The 18,367-nt window shown below is 36.3% G+C and overlaps 1 protein-coding gene and 1 long non-coding RNA gene across 2 annotated transcripts in view; one reads left to right on the top strand and one right to left on the bottom strand.

Moving 5' to 3' along the window:
- Nucleotides 1-15,730, bottom strand: part of LOC106054873 (poly(rC)-binding protein 3-like) — a 370,092-nt gene extending 354,362 nt beyond the window's left edge. The window contains exon 1 of the mRNA XM_056003498.1: nt 15,622-15,730. The gene's annotated coding sequence lies outside the window, so the exon portion shown is untranslated. The remainder of the gene's footprint in view (nt 1-15,621) is intronic.
- Nucleotides 1,989-18,120, top strand: LOC129921616 (uncharacterized). Its single transcript, XR_008773548.1, has 2 exons — nt 1,989-3,119; nt 17,685-18,120. It is a non-coding gene; the product is annotated as an uncharacterized LOC129921616 (long non-coding RNA).
- The last annotated feature ends 247 nt before the right edge of the window (nt 18,121-18,367 follow it).

Raw genomic sequence — 18,367 nt, 5'->3', positions numbered from 1 at the left:
GACTTAAGTTATTTGTTATAATGTATCACAGACTTAAGTTATATGATATGATGCATGTTACATATCATGACGTCATCAAGCAAACGATTGGGTGAGAGAGAAAGTAACGAGATGTGTTCAGAAACACCTGGTCTCATGTCCCAGGTCGTACAACAAGTATCTCTGAACTCTTTTATGAACAAGTAGGTCAAGGCCAAGATCAAGTACAGACATTAAAAATTACTTTACTCGCAGAGAAATAATTAGCCCTCCTTACACTTTCTTCCCCACTACCCTCCCCCCCCCCCTCCTCCTCTCAGCAGCCTCGAGTTCTAAAATATGCAAAGAAAAAAAAAAGTGAATCACAGAAGTAGTTTAATAAAAATAAGGGTTCAGAACAATAACTGATTGAATTTTCTAAAAAAAAGTGGTTCAGTAAGGAAGTGGTTCAGTAAGGAAGTGTTGTTCAGTAAGGAAGTGTGGTTCAGTAAGGAAGTGATTCAGTAAGGAAGTGTGGTTCAGTAAGGAAGTGGTTCAGTAAGGAAGTGGTTCAGTAAGGAAGTGTGGTTCAGTAAGGAAGTGTGGTTCAGTAAGGAAGTGGTTCAGTAAGGAAATGGTTCAGTAAGGAAGTGTGGTTCAGTAAGGAATTGGTTCAGTAAAGAAGTGGTTCAGTAAGGAAGTGGTTCAGTAAGGAAGTGTGGTTCAGTAAGGAAGTGGTTAAGTAAGGAAGTGGTTCAGTAAGGAAGTGGTTCAGTAAGGAAGTGGTTCAGTAAGGAAGTGGTTCAGTAAGGAAGTGTGGTTCAGTAAGGAAGTGTGGTTCAGTAAGGAAGTGATTCAGTAAGGAAGTGGTTCAGTAAGGAAGTGGTTCAGTAAGGAAGTGGTTCAGCAAGGAAGTGGTTCAGCAAGGAAGTGGTTCAGCAAGGAAGTGGTTCAGTAAGGAAGTGTGGTTCAGTAAGGAAGTGTGGTTCAGTAAGGAAGTGATTCAGTAAGGAAGTGTGGTTCAGTAAGGAAGTGGTTCAGTAAGGAAGTGGTTCAGTAAGGAAGTGTGGTTCAGTAAGGAAGTGTGGTTCAGTAAGGAATTGGTTCAGTAAGGAAATGGTTCAGTAAGGAAGTGTGGTTCAGTAAGGAATTGGTTCAGTAAAGAAGTGGTTCAGTATGGAAGTGGTTCAGTAAGGAAGTGTGGTTCAGTAAGGAAGTGGTTAAGTAAGGAAGTGGTTCAGTAAGGAAGTGGTTCAGTAAGGAAGTGGTTCAGTAAGGAAGTGTGGTTCAGTAAGGAAGTGTGGTTCAGTAAGGAAGTGTGGTTCAGTAAGGAAGTGGTTCAGTAAGGAAGTGGTTCAGTAAGGAAGTGGTTCAGCAAGGAAGTGGTTCAGCAAGGAAGTGGTTCAGCAAGGAAGTGGTTCTGTAAGGAAGTGGTTCAGCAAGGAAGTGGTTCAGTAAGGAAGTGATTCAGTAAGGAAGTGATTCAGTAAGGAAGTGGTTCAGTAAGGAAGTGGTTCAGTAAGGAAGTGTGGTTCAGTAAGGAAGTGGTTCAGCAAGGAAGTGGTTAAGTAAGGAAGTGGTTCAGTAAGGAAGTGGTTCAGTAAGGAAGTGGTTCAGCAAGGAAGTGGTTCAGCAAGGAAGTGGTTCAGCAAGGAAGTGGTTCTTTAAGGAAGTTGTTCAGCAAGGAAGTGGTTCAGTAAGGAAGTGATTCAGTAAGGAAGTGATTCAGTAAGGAAGTGGTTCAGTAAGGAAGTGGTTCAGTAAGGAAGTGGTTCAGTAAGGAAGTGTGGTTCAGTAAGGAAGTGTGGTTCAGTAAGGAAGTGGTTCAGTAAGGAAGTGGTTCAGTAAGGAAGTGGTTCAGTAAGGAAGTGATTCAGTAAGGAAGTGGTTCAGTAAGGAAGTGGTTCAGTAAGGAAGTGGTTCAGCAAGGAAGTGGTACAGTAAGGAAGTGGTTCAGTAAAAAAGTTGTTAAGTAAGGAAGTGGTTCAGTAAGAAAGTGGTTCGGTAAGGAAGTGGTTTAGTAAGGAAGTGGTTCAGTGAGGAAGTGGTTCATTTAAAGTAAATAAAAAAGAAGTGATTCAGTAAAAATCAAAACTACATGAAGATAAGAAACTCGCTTAAATAGTTGACATTGTAAAAGTCAGTTCGGATTCTTATACTGCATGTGTAGCTTTAGGTTTTGAAATAGGACCAATGTTTGTTTCAGAAGGATGAAACTCAAATACCTAATTCTGTAAAACTCTACGATCTAACTAGTGAATTCAAAAACCTAATTCTGTAAAACTCAACGACGTAACTATTAAACTCTAAGACCTAATTCTGTAGAGTGTAAATATCTAATTTAGTCAAAATGATACATCTAGCTGTGTATCGCACTTTGAGACAAGGAACATGATGTTTCCTCAAAGCACAACGCCAAGTACCTAATAAACTTTGTGCTAAAGTACAATCAATAAACTTTGTGCTAAAGTACAATCAATAAACTTTGTGCTAAAGTACAATCAATAAACTTTGTGCTAAAGTACAATCAATAAACTTTGTGCTAAAGTACAATCAATAAACTTTGTGCTAAAGTACAATCAATAAACTTTGTGCTAAAGTACAATCAATAAACTTTGTGCTAAAGTACAATCAATAAACTTTGTGCTAAAGTACAATCAATAAACTTTGTGCTAAAGTACAATCAATAAACTTTGTGCTAAAGTACAATCAATAAACTTTGTGCTAAAGTACAATCAATAAACTTTGTGCTAAAGTACAATCAATAAACTTTGTGCTAAAGTACAATCAACTTGTAGAGACTATTTGTGTCCCAGAACGTTTTGTTTCTTCCTATTTTTCACTTTGCTCTTTCAAAAAAAAACAACAGCGATCAAAATGTTTCACACACACTCGTTGGCGTCCCCTGTGGGTCGGTTGTTTAGCAAGTAATCGGCCTGCTGGTCAGACATGAACGCAGCAAACATGTGGATAAGATTATGTGTGACATTTTGTGTTGGAATCAGAGACTAGGAATTATCAAAAACCACAAGGCCATCTTCACCTTAACAAAATGAAGGAACCGTGGAAATAATGCACAAAATGTGTCGCTTTCTGAATACAGCATGGTTTTCTTGGTGTAGACTGTAGACTAATCAATGGACATGTCGGTATTGCAGAAGGTAATTTATGTACTACTATTAACTAACACGAATGGCCTTAGAAATCTGGTTAGAAAAAATATGCATATAAAAATGTGTACTTAGGTTTAAAGTATTAAAGGATACATATGAAGCTTTTAGGAAAATATAAATATTTTATAAATTTTTTTGGAACTTGTATATAAATGCTAACAAAATATATTACCTTTTTAAAAATGTAGACAACTCGTATGTTACTACTATCGAAATATATTATATACTTCTATTTCAAGTTTTGTTACCTACAGATTCAATTAATAAAACAAAAAAAAAACTTTTTGTTTAAGAAGAATTTTTTCTACCCTACAACAGTGTTTCCAAAACTTGTTCTACCCTACAGAATTGTTTCCAAAACCTGTTCTACCCTACAGAAGTGTTTCCAAAACTTGTTCTACCCTACAGAAGTGTTTCCAAAACTTGTTCTACCCTACAACAGTGTTTCCAAAACTTGTTCTACCCTACAACAGTGTTTCCAAAACTTGTTCTACCCTACAACAGTGTTTCCAAAACTTGTTCTACCCTACAACAGTGTTTCCAAAACTTGTTCTACCCTACAACAGTGTTTCCAAAACTTGTTCTACCCTACAACAGTGTTTCCAAAACTTTGTCCTTAAAAAAACATTTCGCACATTCTGAGCATATAAGACACTCTGCCCTTTTGTAGAGACATTAATTGTCGTGGTGGCCTAGTAGTTAATTATTCCAGTAGTTCGTGGAACATCTATTCAAGCCTCGAGGAACATCTATTCAAGCCTCGAGGAACATCTATTCAAGCCTCGAGGAACACTAGGGTTCCACGGAACACAGCTTGGGAAACACTGCGCTTGGGAATAAGCGTAATCAGATTTTTCAATAGCGCTTTTTAGTTATTTTTTTTTTTAAACTAAATAGCGGGCAAACATACTTTACGAAATTAATAATATATTTCTGCTCGGGACAGCTAAACAATATATTAAAGAGTAAACATAGATTCCAGAAACTAATGATTCTAGAGTAAAACATTCAATTTATTGTGAGTTGGAAAAAAAGAGAATGTTTTTTAAGTGTACATAACGGAATCTTGTTTGAATGTCTGGAAGCTCTTCAATCAATGAAATTAAAATGAATGTAATGTAATTTCCGGTTCCTTTTGTTCAACAAATTTGTAAAAAGTTGATGAGTCAGTCCTATTTTAAGAGAGCATGTTCACGTTATTTTGAGGTCTAGTGTGTTTTATGTCGCGAGTCTGAAGCTATTCGGCACATTGAACTCCTTCAACTCACGACTTTATAACACATACTTGTTGCGTGCTCACAGCCTTGAAAAAACAACTTCACAACTTGTCCATATGACAGAAGCTCAGACGACAGGTGTACGCTAACTGAGGTATTACAAAAAAAAACTTAAGTTGTTCAGAAGGCTATGATATGACTCAATTAACTCCTGGCAAGTCACCAGCTACTGCATTTACAAAGTCATGTTAGGCTAACATTATCAACACACAAAATCACTTTAAGTAATGGGATGGATTTAGGGAATAAGGGAGGTAACCAGATCATTGCTCTGTTCAGAAATACAGGTGATAAGTAAAATATTCAAGAATAAAACAACAGACATTGTACTGTCTAAACTCTATACACTAGAAAGGCACACAACCAACATTGAACTGTCTAAACTCTATACACTAGAGAGGTACACAACCAACATTGTACTGTCTAAATTATATACACTAGAGAGGTACACAACCAACATTGTACTGTCTAAACTCTATACACTAGAGAGGTACACAACCAACATTGTACTGTCTAAACTCTATACACTAGAGAGGTACACAACCAACATTGTACTGTCTAAGCTCTATACACTAGAGAGGTACACAACCAACATTGTACTGTCTAAACTCTATACAATAGAGAGGTACACAACCAACATTGTACTGTCTAAGCTCTATACACTAGAGAGGTACACAACCAACATTGTACTGTCTAAACTCTATACACTAGAGAGGTACACAACCAACATTGTACTGTCTAAACTCTATACAATAGAGAGGTACACAACCAACATTGTACTGTCTAAGCTCTATACACTAGAGAGGTACACAACCAACATTGTACTGTCTAAACTCTATACACTAGAGAGGTACACAACCAACATTGTACTGTCTAAACTCTATACACTAGAGAGATACACAACCAACATTGTACTGTCTAAACTCTATACACTTTAAATTTACTACCGTTACTATTTATAGCTGACCACATCACAATTACAATTTATTAGGAAAAGAAGTTTTCATTTTCGTAATAGTCTGTCTGTCCGCCCGTCTGCCTTATTTTTATATTAAGATCCCCCTGGAATCCCCCTCCCAAAAAAAAAAACAACAACAACCAACCAACTACGCTATTGTAAATTAAATTCCATTAACGTTTGTGCTAAATATTACATTAGACATTTTAATCTTTCTTTAAAATCTACAAAATGCTCTTTTCCTACGAAAACCGTTTAAAGTTCACTGCACATTTACCAAATACTCAAAACTTATACTAAATAGATTATTTTCTCTTTAAAAAAACTGTTTGCATAAGTGATTAAAATAATTAGATTTTTCGCTTTCAGAAAAGAAAATGTAGCCGTTGCATCAGAACTTTGAATGGTCAAAAAAATTGTGATGTCGGATTTTTACTATCTTTTCTAGTTTACGAGGGACAGACGGACCGACAGGACACACAAAACTAATAGCGTCTTTACCCTTTTCGGGGGCCGCTAAAAAAAAACAAAAACAAAACTAATCCTAATGGCATACCAAAATAAATGTCTAGATTCGTTTTCTTATTAAAGGATGTACACGAAATGTTTAAAACTAACTTCAAATGCTGTATATAGATTCAAAATCTAAAAGTGTGTGGTGATCAATTGGAGGATCCATAAAATGACAGCTTAAACCCACAAATAGAAATGACATGTTTTAATAATAGAAATTGTTTTGTAAATAGGCATGCAAATAAGAAGAAAATAAATACTTATATCTTATCAACATTTTGAAAAAAAAAATTGGGAGGGGTTCTATTTTTAGCTAAAAATGTTGAAAAAATAGTTACTTTTCATGTCAAGATTTCTTGAAAACTACTAAAGATATTTCAATAAAACTTCCCCTGTTGGTTATTTAATACTAGCAGAGGACTGCGAAGCAGAATTAACCATATTCATTGCTTAGAAAAAAAGCTACAGCTCTAAACTTGTTTGTGGCCCATTATTTCACGTTTTTATAGGGGGGTAGGCATAGAAAAAAATTAATTACTCTAAAAGTTTTCAACCTTTGGTATTTATTCTGCTTCACTTTCATACTTGTATAAACAACATTATTGGTGCCAAATTTCAAGGTAAAATATTCAAAAATAATGTTTTTTTATCACGCCATCTCTGAACAAAACAATATGAAAATGGCTAAAGGGAGAAAACAGTCAAAAAACGACAAACCTCTTAAAATATTTAAAATACTTCCACTTTGAATTTGGACATGTTGTATACACCAAATTGTTCAGAAATGAATGCTCTATAATATTCAGTTATAGAAAAATAAATCGACAATTTTGAACCATAGGAGGGACAGCTTAATGTCCTTAAAAAAAAAGAGAAACAAACAAAAAAAAAGAGGGGTGGGTTAAGGTCAACATTCATTGAATTGAGACGCCGAAGAGAAGTTATAGAGTGTTGTTAATGGCGGGGGAGGGGAGGATGTGGATAAGTAAAATATATACTAGAATTAACGGGCCCAAAATATGAGAGCGTGCATAGTGTCATGAGTGCATTATGATGCTGGTCTTTCCAAATCAAGTCAAAAGTCTATGTCGGAGAATTACAATGCACAGGTTAACAAAAATACAAAATGTTGTTCCAGAGAGCGTAAGAGAGAGAGAGAGAGATAGGGGAGGAGGAAAGAGAGAGCGGGCCGTGAAAATTCATTGTAACAGATAAACTAAAATCAAGGGCTAAAACGTCGGTTAGGTTGATCGTTTACTACAATTAAAAAATAAAAAATATGTTCCAGCTTTAGTAAACAATATAAAGCCTGAGAACAAAACAAAGGGCGTAGCCAGTGTGTGTTGCTAATAATGTACTTAGTACAAACCAATCAGTTTAGTTCTTGTGTGTTATTTAGGGTTACTTTGTTTCAACGTCGTAGCCCGCAGTCTAGAGCGCAAACTGCAACTAATAGACTAATACTATGAACGTATTGATTGTTTCCTGTAGTGTCTAACAGCTAAGTCCGTATTGATATAAATGTACACTGAACGAGCAACTGTCAGTTTAGATGTGACACAATTGACTTGTCAGGTCATGGAAGCAATTTAAAAACAAATTGGACAGAAAGACAAAGAAAAGTCTTCAACAGACTAGTAAATTAGTAAATAACCTAAAATACTGGTGTATTATTTGTAAACAGACTAAGTATATGTTGACTTTCGTTGTTTGTTTTTGTACAGTGAAAAGCTATAGAGTTTGGTTACAAACACAGACAGAATGTAACAGCAAGAGTCACTACTAAGTAGATTGTCTTAGTAATTGACCAACCAATTAAACATTTCAACACAAACTCTCTTTCTTCCTTACTCTTGTCTCTTAGATTCATCTCCATTCTTAGAGAGTGCAATCTAGAGAGAAGTAAGAAGGCCAGTGTCGGGCAGACTATGGGGGTACCCAAATGTATACGTTGATTTAGGAGTTCAAGAAAAGAGGTGGACATGTTTCAAGAATACTGTGAATCTAAGTGATATTAGAATGTAGTCATGGCAACGATAAATCTAAAAATGTAGGAAAAATAGCAATCTGACTTCAACTAAAGGAGTAACTTGATTTGCTACAAATGAAAAACTACAACTCCTCTTATTTTCCTTGCAGAAATGAAATTCTGAAGCAAAAAAAAAACAACAAGAGCGGCCATGAGAAAGTTCAAAGAAACATCAAATCAACAATGTAAGAATTAAAAGTCTCATACCTTTGAAACATTAAGTCAACAATGTCAGCATTAGAAGTCTCAAATATTTGATTGAAAACCACGTCGCCATCTTGTAATTGAGTTCTGAATTCAGATTAAGTTATAAACTAACAACGTTCCTGTACATTTCATACTGCGACTGTGATGCTTAGTCTAAGTGTTAGGGTGCTGGGTATCAAGTCAGTCTGTCAGTTTACTTCTGTTTCCCAGAATAACTCAAATCTTCCTACTTGTGACGTCATAATACCTGCCTCTCAGCGTTCAGTGTGTCACGTATTTTTAGTTAATTTTTAAAAAAATGTCAGTAAATTGTCAATTCTGATAATTGTATGGATGCTAGAATCGTTATGTCACGACTTGGATGTGTAGGAGCAGGAGACTATGTCACAGATGAGTAAGAGCAGGGGACTATGTCACAGATGAGTAAGAGCAGGAGACTATGTCACAGATGAGTAAGAGCAGGAAACTATGTCACAGATGAGTAGGACCAGGAAACTATGTCACAGATGAGTAAGAGCAGGAGACTATGTCACAGATGAGTAGTACCAGGAAACTATGTCACAGATGAGTAGGACCAGGAAACTATGTCACAGATGAGTAGGACCAGGAGACTATGTCACAGATGAGTAGGACCAGGAGACTATGTCACAAATGAGTAGGACCAGGAGACTATGTCACAGATGAGTAGGACCAGGAGACTATGTCACAAATGAGTAGGAGCAGGAGACTATGTCACAGATGTGTAGGACCAGGAGACTATGCCATATGTGAGTAGGAGCAGGAGACTATGTCACAGATTAGTAGGACCAGGAGACTATGTCACAGATGAGTAGGGAGCAGGAGACTATGTTTCAATTTAAATTTCAGAATTGTTGACCTCAAGTAATTCTTCATTAGTTTGAGGCGCGAGAAGCTTCGTTCACCAGATTACACAATTACGGCTAATGCATAATGCCGTTTTTATTTATCGCGCGTAACATTGGCGTTTTCTATATTGAATGACACCCCAAAATGACAAATTTTGTCAATATATTCCGTATATTTTAAGGACTTTTTCGTATTTTTTGCAATTTCGGTAGATTTCCAGGAGCTCCTGCTAAATCGACAGGAGGGCGTGGCAAATCTGTTTTAAGTTATTAAATGTTACGCCTCCGGTCCACTAGTTAAAACTAATTTATGAAATATATGGTCGATTTCTTGATTTATTTTTGTTAGGAGCTATGAATAATTTGTACACATTTTCACTTGATGCGAGAATGGAAGAAATGAGGCGTAAAATATGTGTAGCCTACTAAACAGACAGGGTGAGGTGACAGGGTGAGGTGACAGGGTGAGGTGACAGGGTGAGGTGACAGGGTGAGGTGACAGGGTGAGGTGACAGGGTGAGGTGACAGGGTGAGGTGACAGGGTGAGGTGACAGGGTGAGGTGACATGATTTTGTTAAATTATTTCTTCTAAAAATGTTCTACTTGTGAAGTCATCTCTAGACCAACAGTTGACTTCTATTCATTACTCTCATAGAAAAACAGTGCTTGGAGTATCAAAACGAATACACCTAGAAATGAAATGGAGTCACCTCTCCAGTGACGGATATCGAGTGAGTGCCACGAAGCGGTCCACACTGATAGGGAAAAACACAAAAACTTCAAAATGCGTTCGTGGTTCTCTCTTGCTACAAGGGAGACAACCTATAACTACATTTCAAGATTCAGAAATTTAAAGCGTTTCAGTAAGAATGTCTGAACAAATAGATATAAAATTACTGAAATCTGACTAAACATGTGACATTTCTCTTAATAGCGTCAAATAGTGTCAATAATATTGTCAATAGTAGATCTAATAAATATTCAGATGAATCTCATTGATTCCATGTATTAGAGATTACAATAGTCTACAATAGTGCAATCTTTAATTGCGAAATATAAAGCAGTGAATGGTAATATTTCTTTTTCTAAGTTTCTGTATAGCTTGAAAGACGATCAATAAGCTAGCCCCCGATGTTCAATAGATTTAAGAAACTGTTCAAATGTATTGGTACATCATCAGATGGTGTAAATAAAAACGAGACCTTCCATTAGCACCATTACAATACTGTGTTTCTCAACTTGTGTAATCAGGTTGAATACATTTGAACGCCACATAGAACTCACCATAAAAAGTCAGACTAAATCAAGTATCTCCATGGGGACGTCTATTCATTAATGTCCTTGTTAGGCTTAGAGAAACAATTGGAACGTTTTAGTTTGTAGCTTTTGGGAATTGGGTTTTGATATTCGAAACACAAATGTTATAAGTGTCGCTGTAAGATATACACTAAACACTATAGCCAAATCAGTTACATCAGTTGGAATAAGGACATTGAGAATAGTGAGGTTATAGTGTGGATATAGTGTTTAGTGTGGATATAATCTATAGTGTGGATACATTGTATAGTCTGGATATAGTGTATAGTGTGGATACATTGTATAGTCTGGATATAGTGTATAGTGTGAATAGAATGTATAGTGTGGATATAGTGTACTGTTTGGATATAGTGTACTGTGTGGATATAGTGTATAGTGTGAATATAGTGTATAGTGTGGATATAATTTATAGTGTGGACATATGATGTAGTAAGATTGTATTTTTATGTAAAGTCACTGTAAAGTGTATGCCTTGAAAGTTGACTACTAAAACACTACAGCGGTCATGGAGAAGTTGATATTCTTCTTCTTCTTCTTCTTCTAGCCAGCTTTATTGCTGCTGAGCTGTGAGCTCTTTTGCAGACTGTGCCAAGGAAAAAAAGTGTGCTGTTTTCTTCAGTTGTTCAGCACTGCCGTACAGGGTGTTGGTTATGTTGGGCTGTAGTGGAAGTAGGGTCTGCCTAAGGTGGATTAGGGAGGGGCATTCAAAGAGGATATGGTTTACGGTTTCAAAGGGGTGGGCGCAGTGTCTGCAAAGGGGTAGTTGTGTGGAGTTTTTTTTGTTCAGGTGGTAATTTAATAGTGGTGTGTGTCCTGTTCTTAGTTGGAAGATTGTAGATTGTTTTCCACTGTCTGGAGTGCTATGGTAATTGCCTCAATTTCGGCTTGGAAGTTTGAGCAGTAATCACCACAGGGTGCGCTTATCTCAAAGTGTTTATTTTTAGGGAAGACCAGGAAGGCACCAAGACCAGCATTGATGGTAGCTTTGAAAGCCGATCCGTCTGTATAAATATGGATAGCTGTTTTTTGATAGCTTTCGATTGTTTCAAGCGTGCCTACTTTGAGCTCCAGTGGATTTGATTCTTTTGTTAAGGTGTTATTTAGTAAATGTGTTTTGATGGTTGGTTGTTTGTAGTTTAGTCCGGGTGTAATGTTTGAAAACCTGGTAATTTTTTCTTTGTTATTGGGTAGGTGGTGTTTTAGGGCTAGTTCGTCAGTAAGTTGGATCAGAGTCCTTTGCTTTTTTTTGGTTGTTTTTCCTATTTCTCTGTGTTAGTAATTTATTTGGATGATCGTCCTCCAACCTTCTGTATCTCTCAATAGCTTCTAATGCTGCTCTGTTGCGCCTTAACTTAAGTGGTTCAATATTGGAGTCTATTTCACAGGCTGCTGTGGGAGTAGTTCTCATACCTCCACTAATTAACCGCAAGGCTTGGTTTTGGATTGTATCTAATGATGATTGATAGGTTTTGTTGGCAGCTACTTGTATGGAGAGACAGTTATCCATTACAGATCTGACATATCCAGCGTATAACTGTCTTAAGGTTTTCTTTTCAGCTCCCCAGGATGTTCCTGCTAGGTGTTTTATTGTGTTTAATCTTTGTGATGCCTTTTCTTTTAAATCTGCCATAAAGTGTTTTAGAGACAGTCTTTGGTCTAGTTTTACACCAAGATATGTTGGATTTTCTTCTTTATTTATTGGCTGAGAGTCTATTTTTAGGATGTAGTTTCTTTTTGCTGTTTTGTTGCTGTGGCTAAAGATTGAATAAACTGACTTTTCTTTGTTTATTTCCATGTTTCATAATTTTGAATATGTGGAGATAGTTGTGAGGGCTCTATTTAGGTTGGATCTAGTCAGCACTCGATATTTCTCTGTAGTCCAAATTAAAAGGTCGTCTGCATAAAGTGCCTGCAAATCTATAAATACTGCTGTAGTGTGCTTGTTTTCATGAAACCCTTCTACTGTGTCCTGGATAAAACGAAAGAGGTGGTCTTCTGTTCTACTTGCTTTCCTGAAGCCAGCTTGTGCATTGTGGAGTGAGCAGTATTGAGCTCATGTAGAGTGAAGGGGGTGTCAAAGATCTGACAGTTGACTGTTGGAGCTTTTTCTTCTTTCTTTAAGATATTACTGAAGGCTTGGTCCAGTTGTTTTCTTGGCTTTGACTTGTTTATGCTGGCAAAATATTTATTGAAGGTTTCAGCCTTTTTAAGGTTTTCTGTTATTATGTCGTCAGTGCCTTTTATTGGTTGGGGGTTTGTTATTTGTTTCTTTCCTGCTAGCCGGTGCAGAAGGGTCCAGGCCTTTCGACCATCCTTGTTTAGATCTAGTTGTTCGCATGTTGTGGTCCACTTTTTCTTTTTTTCTGTTTTAATTTTGTATCTTATAAGCCCTGTCAATTTGTTGTACGTTGTCTTGTTCTCTCTAGTAGGATTTTTTTCTATAGTCTTCCTGGCCATGTTTCTTTCTTTTACTAATTTATCTAATTCAGGTCTCCAAAAAGGTTTGTATTTCTTAACTTGGCCTCGAGGGATGTATTTTTTTGCTGCTTGTAAGATGTTGGAGGCTATAGTTGTGTAGGTTGAATCAACGTCTGTCTCAATTATACTTGGTAGTCTTGTGTCTGTTTCTTGTGAAAAAGCTGCCCAGTTAGCTTTTTTATAGTTCCATCTAGTTGTTTTGTTGGATTGGTATCTACCTGGCGTTCCAATATTGATGAGTATAGGCCTGTGGTCACTACCTATGTCTTCAAGTACTGTTATTTTAGAAGAGTCGGTAATGTCTGTAGAGATAAAAGTTAGGTCAGGTCTGCTAGTTGTGTTGTGTGCTCTGTGGAGGAAAGTTGGAGGTGTAGTTTTGTTTTGCAGAAGGTGTAGGTTAGAGGCATTTGTTACATCCTCTATTTCTTTGCCACGCTTGTTGTAGTATGGGTAGCCTAGGGAAGGTGTGTGTGCATTGAAGTCGCCAGCTATTATTGTCCTTGTGTAGTGTGGTAGTTGTATGTCTATTTCTGCTGTTGATGATGGTGGGCAATAGTAGTTGTTGATGGTGTACTTTGTTCCTCCTCTCCAAAGAAATATTTCCTGCGTGTCGATGTCTGTATTGTTCTGTATTTGTTTTACTGTGGCTTGTGTGTCGTTTCTTATGAGGGTCATAATTCCCTGGCATTTGGTGCAAAGGCATCTGTACTGTGTGTAGCCTGTGATGTTTATTTTTTTCTTGGGCAGTAGTGTTTCTTGCAATAGCGCTATGTGTATATCATGCTTCTTGAGTATGTGTTGGAGTTCTGTTGTCTTGTTTTGTAGACCTAAGATGTTGAGTTGCAAAAGGTTTAGGTGTTTGCTGCTAGTCTGGTAAAAAAAAAGAAGTTGATATACCAAACAGATGCGAGACTTGTAGTTGAAGTTTCTGTGTCGTCCTATAACTTTTGTATCTGTGTCATGTCCAATGCTAATAGCTGATTTGTTGTTTTTAAAGTTCATTTTATCCTAAAGTAAATCTTTGTTTAAGTTTCAAAAAAAAGTTCAGATGTGATGTGCAAACATTTGTGTCTACGTTCTATGAGACCCACCTAGGAGATGGAAAACTCTGAATTCAAAGCTTTGTTGCCTTGCAGCTATACCCAATCATGGGAAAGGCTTCGGGAGTCAACCTTCAGGAAAAATTAGGATCTGGAGACCCTAAGGCAGTTTATAGCACCTAGTCCTACACTCTGGTAAAACCTGCGACGCCGCTGACCCCAAACTGTATCGGCACTGCCATTCCTTTGGATACATCAGCTGCGTGGATAAGGGGGAATGATGTGTAGGCGACATCGTTCTGACCAAAGCTAATGCCCAGGCATTCATCTCATTTCCATGAGATGATCCATAGTCGCTTGGCGACTGAAGGAGGCCTACTTACCGCACGAAACTTAAAGAAGGAAAAATCATTCAAAAAAAACGTACAAGTATGGACTCAAAACAATATTCTCAAACTGCAGGGATGTCTAGACTGCACTGACTGAAATTGTTTAAAGAGACCACTTCAAATCTGGAAGATGGGTCGACACAGTGACAAATTACATCAAATTCTGTGAAAACATGTGTGTCAGTACTAAGAGCATCAATATATACCCCAACAATAAACCATGGGTCACTACAAAAATAAAACGAGAAATAATAAAAAAAGAAAAGAGCATATATGAGTGGCGATGGACAGACAAGGAAAAGAGCTCAACGAAATCTCAACGTCGTTCTTGAGGAAGGGAGGAGAAACATCAAGCTAGAAGACAAGATTAGTGACATGAGACAGGCGTGGGGCATCATGAACAAAATGGCAGGAGCACAAGTCAAAATTAAAAATAATCTTGCTGCAAGAGACGTAAAAACATTAGCCTACGAGTTAAATGATTTCTATTGTCGCTTCGACACGAAAGATTTTAATTATCTAAGACTCAAAGCCCTTGAGGATGTCAATGTTAACAACTAATTAGAATTAGCGATTACTAAAGAGCAAGTTTGTAACATTTTCAAAAACGTCAACCCAATGAAAGCTGGTGGGCCTGACGGAATAAAAGGGCGAATCTTAAAAGAATGTGCTGAACAACTAACTGAAACTTTCCAAGATATTTTTTCTACTTCATTACTAAACCATGAGATACCACCTGTGTGGAAGTCATCTATAATTGTACCTGTGCCAAAGGTTTTCAAACCGAAGGAAATGAATGACTATAGACCTGTTTCACTTACTTGGTAAAATTGGTAAAAATGTTTCTTCTGAATGATCTTTGTAATAATTTGCTTACCAAAAGGGCAATCTGAGCATTAAAAATAAAAATATACTTTATAGAATCCTAAATGCTGCTGGTAAAATCATTGGCAAAAAACAAACCCCATTTGGGCAGTTGTTTGAGACAAACATCTATAAAAAAGCTAACAAGATCCTCGAAATAAAGAAATCACCCTTTGTGTCAGGATTTTGTGATTTTACTATCACAAAAGAGATACAAGACACCGATAGCAAAGACAAACAGACACAAACACTCTTTTGTTCCCCTGGCAATCAAATCATTAAATAAGAACAATCTGGTATAAACTTTGTCACATGTAAATTATGAGAGAGTCTGGTGTGAATGTACACTTTGGTTTCTTATAGTTATAATGTTTTTTGTTTGGTGTAATGCACAAATTGTAAGACAAATTTCCTTACGGACAATAAAGATTATTATTATTATTATTATTATTATTATTATTATTATTATTATTATTATTATTATTATTATTAATATGAGTCAAAAGTTGGTACCAATTAATTATTCAAATGAAAATGAGAAAATGTACTTACAGCTGTAGTTAGCTTGTATCCTCATTGTGACTTATATTGAGAAATGAAACAGAAAGTCATCAAATAAAATAACAAGATAAATAGCTTACTGCTTCATAACAACAAAAACAAAAACAACACAAAAAAAAAAACAGATCAATTGATATTCCCAAAACACTTTTGTTTTGTTTCTGTTATCTGTGAGTCAATGTAGAGAGCATCTGGACAGAAGGAAATCAATGCCACATAGACACACCGCTACATGTCCACAAGTCCAACTAATGTACGCACTGAATGTACGGGCACGTTCTGAATATAAATTTTTTAAAATAATAGTTTAGCAGACGTTCTATGAAATTATTGATAGCCTGTGTCTATATCATCGTATCTCATAGTTTCTCTCTATATGATCAGTATCTAATACTCTGTGTCTATATGATCAGTATCTGATACTCTGTGTCTATATGATCAGTATTTGATACTCTGTGTCTACATGATCAGTATCTGATACTCTGTGTCTACATGATCAGTATATGATACTCTGTGTCTATATGATTAGTATCTCATAGTCTGTGTCTATATGTTCAGTATCTCATAGTCTGTGTCTATATGTTCAGTATCTCATAGTCTGTGTCTATATGTTCAGTATCTCATAGTCTGTCTATATGTTCAGTATCTTATAGTCTGTGTCTATATGATCAGTATCTCATAGTCTGTGTCTATATGTTCAGTATCTCATAGTCTGTGTCTATATGATCAGTATCTCATAGTCTGTGTCTACATGATCAGTATCTAATACTCTGTGTCTACATGATCAGTATCTGATACTCTGTGTCTATATGATCAGTATCTCATAGTCTGTGTCTATATGTTCAGTATTTCAGATTCTGTGTCTATATCCTATGTATCTCACAACCTTCTTTCTGCTTAGTATTTCATTTTCTCTATCTCTATTGCTCTGTATCTTCAGTTTCTATGTAGTACGCTCTTCAACTCACAACTATTAATAATGTTGCATCTAAAATTGATGGCATTCATTTTTATATCAAATTAGAAAGAAATTCTTAGCAAACCTATCACACAAACATAGTGAGATCTTTGATGAGGCATTATAGAACTGTACGTTCCATTTCACAAAACTGTTCAAGCGAGAAATGTAAATAATAGAAACAAGGTTACAAAGACATTTTGCGTGGAAAAACAAAGTCATAATCGGCCCCCGAAGTGGTCCACCCAGGCAGGTAAAAAGGCAGGTTTCATAATTTTCAGAAAGAATATCAGAATAAAATTATATCAAAGGCAAATTTCAGAAAAGAATGGAGAAAGTAGGTTGACAGGTCTTGTGTGGTGCCCCAACGGTCCAGCAGACCAAGGGCTTGCTGAAAGTAAAGGTGAAGCTAGTAAAGCTAGATGTGAACCTGTCCTAATTGATCTCATTGTTTTGTAAAGGGTCAATCTCTTATTCAAAACCTCAAGGAAAAAATATAGAACATTTTCTTTAAAAAAAAATAAAAATTTATGATTATGAGTACAGTAGTGTCATACGCATGCCGTAGCTCATGAGATGATATGAAAAACTACTTATTAATTGTTGTTTTAAATTATGTTTCATTTATATGCACATTGAATAGATTTTTTTATCTTCAAAAATAAAAGTTAACATTTTTTCGTGTAAATGTAATAGTATGACTGAACTTACTTAACTTAGCAATACAAAATATTTTTTATTTACAAAAATTCTAAAACCGTTGACATAAATGTGTTTAAAAATATGATAGTCATCTCCGCTACTAAATAGCCTCCCTTGTTTGTTAGTATTAATAGTGACTAGTAATAACAATGGTGTTTTTTTAATAATGAGAAAACTGTTTGAATAGTTGATTTTAAAATTATTTTTTTTTCGCTTTAAGAAAAGAGAATCAAAGTAGCCATTTCATGAGATCTTCCAATGGCTCATTATGAAGTCGGATTTTCAATATCTAAATATTTAAATCTGCTCCAAGTTATGCAAATCTTTTTCACACTATTTCATTTTCGTTCACTAGTGAGTTCACATTTTTATTCCCTCCATGTTACTGTTGCAGGAGAACGCGCTATCACTGAGGTGCAATGAGACTCTCGTACACATTTCTTTGTTGATGGAAACATGCAAGGATTTGTGTGTTATCCTTTGAATCAAAGAGAGGTGTAGTTCAAAAGTCATTCCTCAACAAGAAACTATTTCACAGATTCACTCAACAACAGCTGGAGTCAAATACATTATGCAACTTCATATAAAAAATAACGACTTGGGATTGCGAATACTTCAATCTGCCGATTGGCTTGACATCTACAAAACATCAGGTACTAGGTACTGCTTGACATCTACAAAACATCAGGTACTAGGTACTGCTTGACATCTACAAAACATCAGGTACAGGTACTGCTGGGTAATGACTGCACCCGAGCCAAACTAACATTTGTTTGTTTAGGAACATTACTATTTCAAGATTACAATAAAATATATCTTGTTGATCTATTGTCACATTGTTTTCTTGGTTATTACAATCAAGGGGAGAGAATTGGTTTAAGTTTTCCTGTTGTCAAGAGTCGGTTAATGTCCCTGAGTAGACAGTAAAGTACAGTAGAATGTATAGCTGAAACACAGTGACTTCCCTTTTGTGTTCCCCTCTGGGAGAGAGTCGCCCCTGGAATGCACCTCGTGTTCTCCCAACACTCTCTCGACTGTTTTCTGTGGTTGGATCTGCAGTCAGCGTCACCAGAGAAC

The sequence above is a fragment of the Biomphalaria glabrata genome, chromosome 11, assembly GCF_947242115.1.
Source record: "Biomphalaria glabrata chromosome 11, xgBioGlab47.1, whole genome shotgun sequence".
In the NCBI taxonomy this organism is placed as follows: Eukaryota; Metazoa; Mollusca; class Gastropoda; family Planorbidae; genus Biomphalaria; species Biomphalaria glabrata.
Note: the sequence above shows the minus strand (reverse complement) of the source record. Positions and strands in the feature narration are given on the sequence as shown.